This window comes from Mytilus galloprovincialis, chromosome 5, assembly GCF_965363235.1.
Source record: "Mytilus galloprovincialis chromosome 5, xbMytGall1.hap1.1, whole genome shotgun sequence".
Classification (NCBI taxonomy): domain Eukaryota; kingdom Metazoa; phylum Mollusca; class Bivalvia; order Mytilida; family Mytilidae; genus Mytilus; species Mytilus galloprovincialis.
In genome coordinates, this window is record NC_134842.1 from 96,669,271 (window position 1) to 96,678,017 (window position 8,747).

At 34.1% G+C, this 8,747-nt stretch overlaps 1 long non-coding RNA gene across 1 annotated transcript; it reads left to right on the forward strand.

Moving 5' to 3' along the window:
- Positions 1-4,504: 4,504 nt before the first annotated feature.
- LOC143074869 (uncharacterized) lies at positions 4,505-6,293 on the forward strand. The gene is made up of 3 exons (XR_012978137.1): positions 4,505-4,570; positions 5,739-5,770; positions 6,208-6,293. It is a non-coding gene; the product is annotated as an uncharacterized LOC143074869 (long non-coding RNA).
- Positions 6,294-8,747: the final 2,454 nt, after the last annotated feature.

Here is an 8,747-nt window from a genome sequence, read left to right on the forward strand (position 1 = left end):
GGCATTTTAAAACTGCAATTATTATTAACATGTCATGGTAAGTAGATGATAATTCTTACAGGGAAAACAATTAAATAACCGTGCATCCATCTTTGATATCAATAAAAAGCAATCTGCGCAAATGCAGATATGAAGGACACCTTCAGGATATCTAAGAAACAACCATTTGATATTCAGCCGTGAAGGGAGGGGTAGAAATATACGTTTGTTTGTGGGGAGAACGGAATATTCACCCATTTTGGTGCTAGCTTTGTTTGTTTTTTGCCGGCAAAAAATTATTTAAGCTTTTATGTATATCTGCTCCCTCCTTTATGTGGCCAGACTATTCATTACCATCATGTATTAGGTTATCGTTGGGGAGGGGGGTCCTCTTTTTTGTATTCATTTGTTTTATTCCTTTTTTCTCTATGCTTTACATTTTTTGTCCTTTTTCTTATTCTTAATATATAATCAACTCATTAATCTCGATTCTTTCTTTGTTTGGTCCATTTGCTCTATGCTTTATATTTTTGCCAATTACTCTCTGTTCCATTAACCTTTATCCCACATCCTCCTGTATTTTTTTTCTATCAGGATCTACTGTTAAGTTCCAAAATTGTTGAACTTGGTCAATGCAAAAGAAGACACCACCAACACCAATAGCATTACAGCGTATCATTGAAATAAAAAATAAGTTATTTGTGAGTCATTTTTGATAGGTTGTAATTATCATACTTAGCAACAGAAAAACACCACTGGAAACGTCCTTAAATCTAAGTACTTAATATGAGTATTTGTGACGTAAACGACATATCAGAATTTACTATGGTTGTCAATTGTTATTTTCATAATTGCATACAAAATTAATTTGTAAATAAATGCAATAGTTTTTAAAATAAAAAATGCTTATAAAATTTGTATTCTAATTCTAGCTTAACCCGCAGAATATAAGCTATATATCTTTCAATCTGACATACCCGATTTCGAGAAAATCCTGAAAATTCGTTCCTTTAATATTAAATAGATATATAAGAACAATAACGTACAACGTAAGCAATATTTCATGGTCTATCAAGCAATCTATGCACGGTTCGCTTAACATCCATATTTTTTTTCAATATATCAATTTGATTAACAACAATTGAAAAAATGTTATATAACATTTATGTATTCTAAATATAAAACTGATTCTGATCTTTAAATTATTTTTTCTTAATATTTGTTGGGTCATGCTTACGCCTTAGCTACCGAAAATATTTACAAATGGCGGAGAGTCGATTGAAAAAGGTAATTAATTAAACATAGTTAACGAAACCTGGGGCCTGTTTATCGAAACTGTCCTAAGATCGGTCCTAAGAATTTCTTAGGACAGAAGTTAGGATAAAGTTAGGACCGACTTACGACACGTCTCAGCATGCACATCAAAGCTATCTTAGGAATATCTTAGCTAGGACGTCCTAACTGATGTCTTAAGTATTGGCGGAAAAGAAAATACAAACCCAATATGAAAAAAATAATAATTATGATATCATACATGTATTTTATCAATTATTTTATTTCAAATATGGTTGATTAGAATCTATTCTAACATGACGTCCTTCAAACGCTTTGAGTACACACCCGTGGTAAAATATGAATATATTGCATTGGCTGTTCCGATTGTACTCCCACGTCATATGTTTTTTATGAATGAAGTACCCGACGTCATAGAATGATGACGTTATAATTTAAGCATTTTACGGGAAAATACACGCTTTTGATACCGAAAATCATCAAAACAAGGAAACGTTAACAAACGATGCTAAAATGTGATATAACCCCCCTTTTTTTATATGCATAGAACAAATATATAAGTTATCATTAAAATTCATCCAAATGTATATAAATAAGTTTTGTGAATAGTTTGAGCATGTCACTTATTCTGTTTGGTCTGTTCTTTTACGCCAATCTAAAAGTGCGTTAATTTATGGGAACGGCAAAAAATGGCCTCCACCTAGAGCGCTTCGATCCAAAAAATTGCCGTATTTGTCCTATTAGAATCGGGGTTCACACATTGCCGATTATTGCTCCCGTTTGAGATCAGACAGCAATACGATACGAAAAGTGAAAAAGTCGGATTGGTATCCTCAATTATCTGGAATGTCCTATCATTGTCTGAACGCATTCGTTTTAGTTCGTAACAGATTCCTACGGATCGGGAAGGGTCCGAATAGTTCGGCAAAGCATCCCGACAGTTAGGTGCGTCCCGTAACATTCGGGGCAACTCAGCCGATTTTGTCTAATCGGATTACAATCGTGGCTATGTCGTGACAGATTCTGCTGTATCGGATCGAATTCCTAACAATGTCTTGTGTATTCTGGACGGTGTCCTGTAGAACGGGAATGATCCGGAGTAATTTTTCATAGCTGTTTTTCTGCCGATTGAGTCAAGATTGCATCCAGATCTTGTCGATTGCGAACCGTTTTTTGCCGAAACCGTTCCGAAACAGTCCCGTTATTAATACGAAATTCGTCAATGATACCCACGTCAGAGTCCCGACAACTACAGAATACAATACGACTGAGACCAGACAAAGCCGTTTGCAATGCGATAGAGCGGACCGGGATAGGATTACGTTCCGACAGTACCTGATCATCCCGAACATGCCGACAGTTTTCGAACAAATAACTTCCGTCAGCGTCGGTTCACTGTCTGGTCACTGTCTGATCTCAGTCGGATAACATTCGGTAGAGTCGGGACGCAGTCGTGACAGACTCGGTCGAATTTTACCTGGCGAAAAATACAAATCGGATTAGAAGCGGATTCAGAACGGGATTATCGGGACTTATTCGCTTAGAAACGGTTGAATATCGGTGCTTCCTGAACACTATCTGATTGTTGTCGTGATCAAATTATTTTTTTTACAAATTTTAATTTAAGTTTGAATTTCCATCCACGATTCACAGGATCTTGATCATACTTTTGATAAATTTTAATCGGGAATGGTTCTGTCAAGAACGGTAGTAAAAATCGTGAATGTGTGACCCCAGCTTAACAGTTCAAATGCAAATCTCGTGCATTATTCATATCATTACGGAGAATTTCAACTATTTTTACTACTGCTTTAAAAATAATACGCGTGAAAATGAACAAAAGACGAAATTCTAATGTATCCTAAAGTTAGGACCGTCCTAAGACACCTAAATTGGTATCCTAAAGTTAGGACAATTCCTAGGATTTTCTTAAGTTGCGACATGTTTGATAAACCCATTTAGGACTAAGATGAGTCCTAAGTTGGTCTTAGGACACGTCCTAATCCTAAGAGAGCTTCGATAAACAGGCCCCAGATATGCATATGTATAACAGAAAACATACATGTAATAGACACCAATCAAGTTATATGTCAGTTTCATTAGACACCGTTGATTGCATTGACATACAACAATCACAAGACATTGTATTACTATATGTCATTTCCTAATATATAATGACAAGGCTAAATAACATAGAATTTCGGTAATGTCTAACGTCCAAAAATCTACAATAAAGTGAGAAATTTTCACAGGGTGCGAAATTGCTCAGGACATAAAAATATGATTCCTAGTCCCATTAAAAACCATTAGCATATTATCTTAAAACATTCAACGAAAAGACAAAAAATTTAAAAAACAGAAAGGGTCATAGATAAACAGTTAGAAAAAAATGTAAATTATGACCTAAACCTTCGGAGGACTACTGCCCTTTAATGACGATTTTGGACTGATTTTTTTTGTTTTTGTTTATAATCTCGAAAATCCTAATATAGTGCTATTAACTAGCTGCTTCTTTTATATATGCAAGGTTAACTGTATTTGGCCAGATACTTGGTGAGTCGAGTGCCAATACAGCTATTCGAGAATCTTTAACAAGGCCATATAGAAACAGACAGTTCACATCACTTGTTTTTAATTGTTCTAATTCTTCGAGTAAACTCAGAAACTTACCGTGAAAAAAATACAGGAATTCAAATTTAGTTTTTTTCTTTTCGCAGTCACGGTGCATTTTTTGTCAACCTTGATAAAATTTCTGATTTCTCGTTTGAGTACTTAAAATCTGCGAATTCGATTCAGTTTATCAAACAAAATACGAAGTATCTGGGACGAATACATCAGACATTTCAGACAAAAACTTTTAAACATCAGTAAATATCAACAATACAATTTCTTCAGACATGCTTAATGACCTATACGTATACCCTTTATTAGAAAGTAAAAACACAAAAATACCGAACTCCGAGGAAAATTCAAAAAGGAAAGTCCAAAATCAAAAGGCAAAATCAAAGTCCAAACACATCAACCGAATGGATAACAACTGTCATATTCCTGACTTGGTACAGGCATTTTAGACGATTTCTTGCCCTCAATTTACGATTCTTTATATTTTTTGTGTTTCTATTTAATAGTATATAACGGTAACTAGGTTGCTCTTTCATTTATACAGTGTTCTAACTGTTTTCATTTATTGATATACTTATTTTGCATTAATAAGATGTGCAAATATTCTTTCAGGAACTTTTCGACATTTCAAGATTTCCTCCTCCAGGTTGCTCGGCAGGAATAGTCGGCGAGGATAGTAAGCTAGATTTCTAATAATTATAAAATAATAATTTAATTTGGATGTTACGCGTCTTCCGATTGGCTGACGTTATTTTGTTATCAGCCCATAGTCATAATTTATTCATGTGACTGTGACGTCGTCAACGTTTTTCTACGATTTAAAATCGAAATAAGAATTAAATCAGAAGAAATGACTGTAATATTTTTTTCTGTCTATTCGAAATAACATAAAAAAAATGTGGTGCTCACTGTAAATTAACCCACTACGCGCGTTATTCAGTATGCACCAATTTTTTTATGTTATTTCTTCATAAACAGAAAAAATATAACAGTCATTCCTTAATTATCGCTACTGTGGATTCATTATTATTCGTTGGATATCAACTTTCGTGGGTTTCATTAGTACAGTTGAACCACGAATTGAAATGTTCAATGAATTAAACATTTTCTATAGGCTTTGTATGCAGAGATTTACAAAACCACGAAATCAATTATGCACAAGAATATAAATTTTCCTCAATCCACGAAAATTTATACCCACGAAAAAAGATAAATTGACAGTATTTTACGAAATGTTCCTTTGATCTTAATGACTTTCCTTTTACAGTGCAGAGGAGTGAAATGGAACATTCTCGCTAAAAACTAAGGGTGCATATCAATGAAATTAACAAAGTCTTTCAATAAACCTTTTTGAGATGACCAACGACAATCTTATCAATATTATTCAGATGTTGCATATATACCCAAGGTTGAGCCAAATGACTGTAATGAGAGTTTAAAAAAAAAACATTTATAAACTTTTTGTTTAAACTTTGTTTGTGTTCCGATATCAGAACTGTTTCGCATTAAACGATTGGATTTATTTCTCTCATAAATTCTTCAATTATAACGTATGAATTGTCTACCTTCTGGCTAGAATCTGTTTTGAATAAAGATTACATACAGTTTGCATATAACATGTATAAGGGAACTGTGTTTTGATGTGTTTTATCATCTGATTTGCCATTTGAATTTTCCTCGGAGTTCAGTATTTTTGTGATTTTACTTTTTCAATGAAACTTGTAAATAAATGTACAAATATCTGGGTAAAAGTAAGTACCATGAATAAAATGATATTTTTGTGTACACGTCAATGAGACATAAACCCAACGACAAAATATTAAACCTGTGTTTTGTATTTTCAGTATGCACGTGGCAAGGATCGATAGCGGGACCAGTGAGTATAGCCTTTATCATATATAAGTTTAATCTTAAATGATTTATTGGTCAAGGAAATAAACTCATCAAAGATACCAGGATTGGCATTTGGTATTTGTGGCAGACGCGCGTTTCGTCTACAAAAGACTCATAAGCGGCTTTTGAACGGGACGAAATCAAAATAGGAAGTTGAAGAGCATTGAGGACCACAAATTCTCTTTTCTCTTTTTTAGTTTTGCCAAATTCGGCTACGGTAATCTATTCCTGAAGTAAAAAAAAGCGTTTGTTTAGTATTTCAAAAATTCAAAGTTTTGCTTACATTTAGTTCATAATTTTGACCATATCAGTGATAATTCATGTCAACATAGAAGTGCTAATTACTTGTCTGGTGATACACTAGACGAATAAAAACTCCACCATTAGTGGCATCGACCCAGTTTTAATTTATTGTTACAGGATGAAAGTCCATACTATGGAGGAGTATTCTTCTTACTTATATTGATTCCTCGTGGTTATCCTATGAAACCACCAAATGTAAGATTGCTTATTCTACTTTTATTCGTTTAATGAATGTAGATGTCTTTTTAATATGATATTCAACTTGCATTTTTCAATATTAAAGTGGTTTGCCTAAATGTATTAGAAAATATCAAAATGACAAATTTTTAATCAAAACTGCCTTTTATTATGGTAACAATAAACATGTATTGTGAAAATTATAGAAGATATGCTACCTTTAGTTTTTAGTAAAAGTTCTTTAAATTGTCTGGTATCTTCTTTTTCTGATTGTAGTTGAAATTTACCACAAAAATTTATCATCCAAACATTGATCGAAACTCAGGAGAAGTATATTTGGATATACTGCATTCTTATTGGTCACCAGCTATAAGTATATCAGCAAGTAAGATATAAAATTAAAATAATGTAAAATGAATAAATTTGGTGTATTTACTGTCTTCTGATTGGTTATAATTATTAGTTTTATTTTCAATGTTGTCAATTTTTATGGCGACACGCCCACACTGACGTTATGTATGCATACGCCAACATGTGTGTACGTTGTTATTGTAAACATAAATAATGTAAAAAGTTCTTTGAGCTTTATTTTTGATAGAAATTTATTTATAATGAATGGCAATAACTTATTTTGATTTTATGGTTCAATAAATTCAAAATAGATAATAGCCATTCATTAAATGATTGCCAAAGCGACAACTAGCAAACAGGGTCCCAATTTAACAAATTTAAACAACTATAATGTTGCCGTACGGCCGTCAAAAACTTGCAAATCCAATATCGCATAGTCAGCTAAAGACACCTACGTAACAGGTATGTTTATGAATTTAAACGAGAGAGAAAAAAACAGCCTTATCTGTGAAAAAGTTATAAAAGAAATACAAATATGACAGGCAGCAACCAACGGCAACAACTGAAGGTACAGGGTATTGACGTGAGGCTCCCACAGGGTACCCCCCTCAGGTCGCAAGGTCGCTTTTAAATTCGTCGAGGGTCGTTTTTAAGGGAAATGTACAGGTCGAAGGTCGTTTTTATCAACACAGAGGACGGAAGTCGGTCGGAGGTAGGTTTTGTTCCAAATTTTACAGGTCGCAGGTCGTTTTTAGAAGGCCCTCAGGTCGGAAGTCGCCTCTAAAAATCCCAGATGTCGCAGTTAGTTTTTGACCCTGCGGGAGCCTCTGACGTTGGAAAGTCACATAAAGAATATGATGGGTTTAAACATGTTGATTAAGTTTCAACATAGGAAACAAAACTTTTTTAATAAATTTTTATCATTAAATTGTATAATATTATATGATGTCTGCTTTATGATGAATTAGCGTATTTGAAACAACATACTGGATAAATTTTAACGCTTAACATTTTACATGATTACATGTCACAAAACAGAAATCATTTTACGAAATGTCACATTACACATATGTGTATCCAATAACCAAAGAAAAACGAAATCAAAAGTCGAGTGTCATTTACGAAACGACATCTAGTGTCGTTAGTGGAACAGGACTAACAGCTTACCCTATCGGATCATTTTTTGGTGTGTTTAAATGTTTTTCGTTTTACTCTTGTAATCAGTTCTATATTTTGTACTCTTATCCAGGTCTTATTTGAAAATGCTGATGTTTCTACTAGTATAAGTTCTAAAAACACATGTTTCATCTACAACTCCCTATTTGGTCAGGTTTCGGGTTTAAGAAAGTACTTATGTCCATGAGTAAGGGTTAAACGACTTAGACATGACCATTCATAAATAAAGTATTTTTCGTATGATCCTATGGTTTCCTTCGCCTCTCTTCTACTGGTGTGACTCATCAATGTATTGACCAAAAGTTTCACGGCGAGTGTATATAGTGAAGCAGTCCCTGTTCTGCAGGGCGTCAGGGTGCTCCATGAATTTGTTACTATGTAATGTTTTGTTCACTGTCTTATTTGCTTTGTAAGTTTTAAGTTATGACTCTCTCTCTCTCTCTCTCTCTCTCTCTCTCTCTCTCTCTCTCTCTCTCTTTTCGTGCTTATTAAAAACACGACTTTGTTTACAAAGGGAAATAAGGACGTCATATTTCGAAATTGTATGAACAGGGTATTGACGTGAGGCTCCCACAGGGTACCCCCCTCAGGTCGCAAGGTCGCTTTTAAATTCGTCGAGGGTCGTTTTTAAGGGAAATGTACAGGTCGAAGGTCGTTTTTATCAACACAGAGGACGGAAGTCGGTCGGAGGTAGGTTTTGTTCCAAATTTTACAGGTCGCAGGTCGTTTTTAGAAGGCCCTCAGGTCGGAAGTCGCCTCTAAAAATCCCAGATGTCGCAGTTAGTTTTTGACCCTGCGGGAGCCTCTGACGTTGGAAAGTCACATAAAGAATATGATGGGTTTAAACATGTTGATTAAGTTTCAACATAGGAAACAAAACTTTTTTAATAAATTTTTATCATTAAATTGTATAATATTATATGATGTCTGCTTTATGATGAATTAGCGTATTT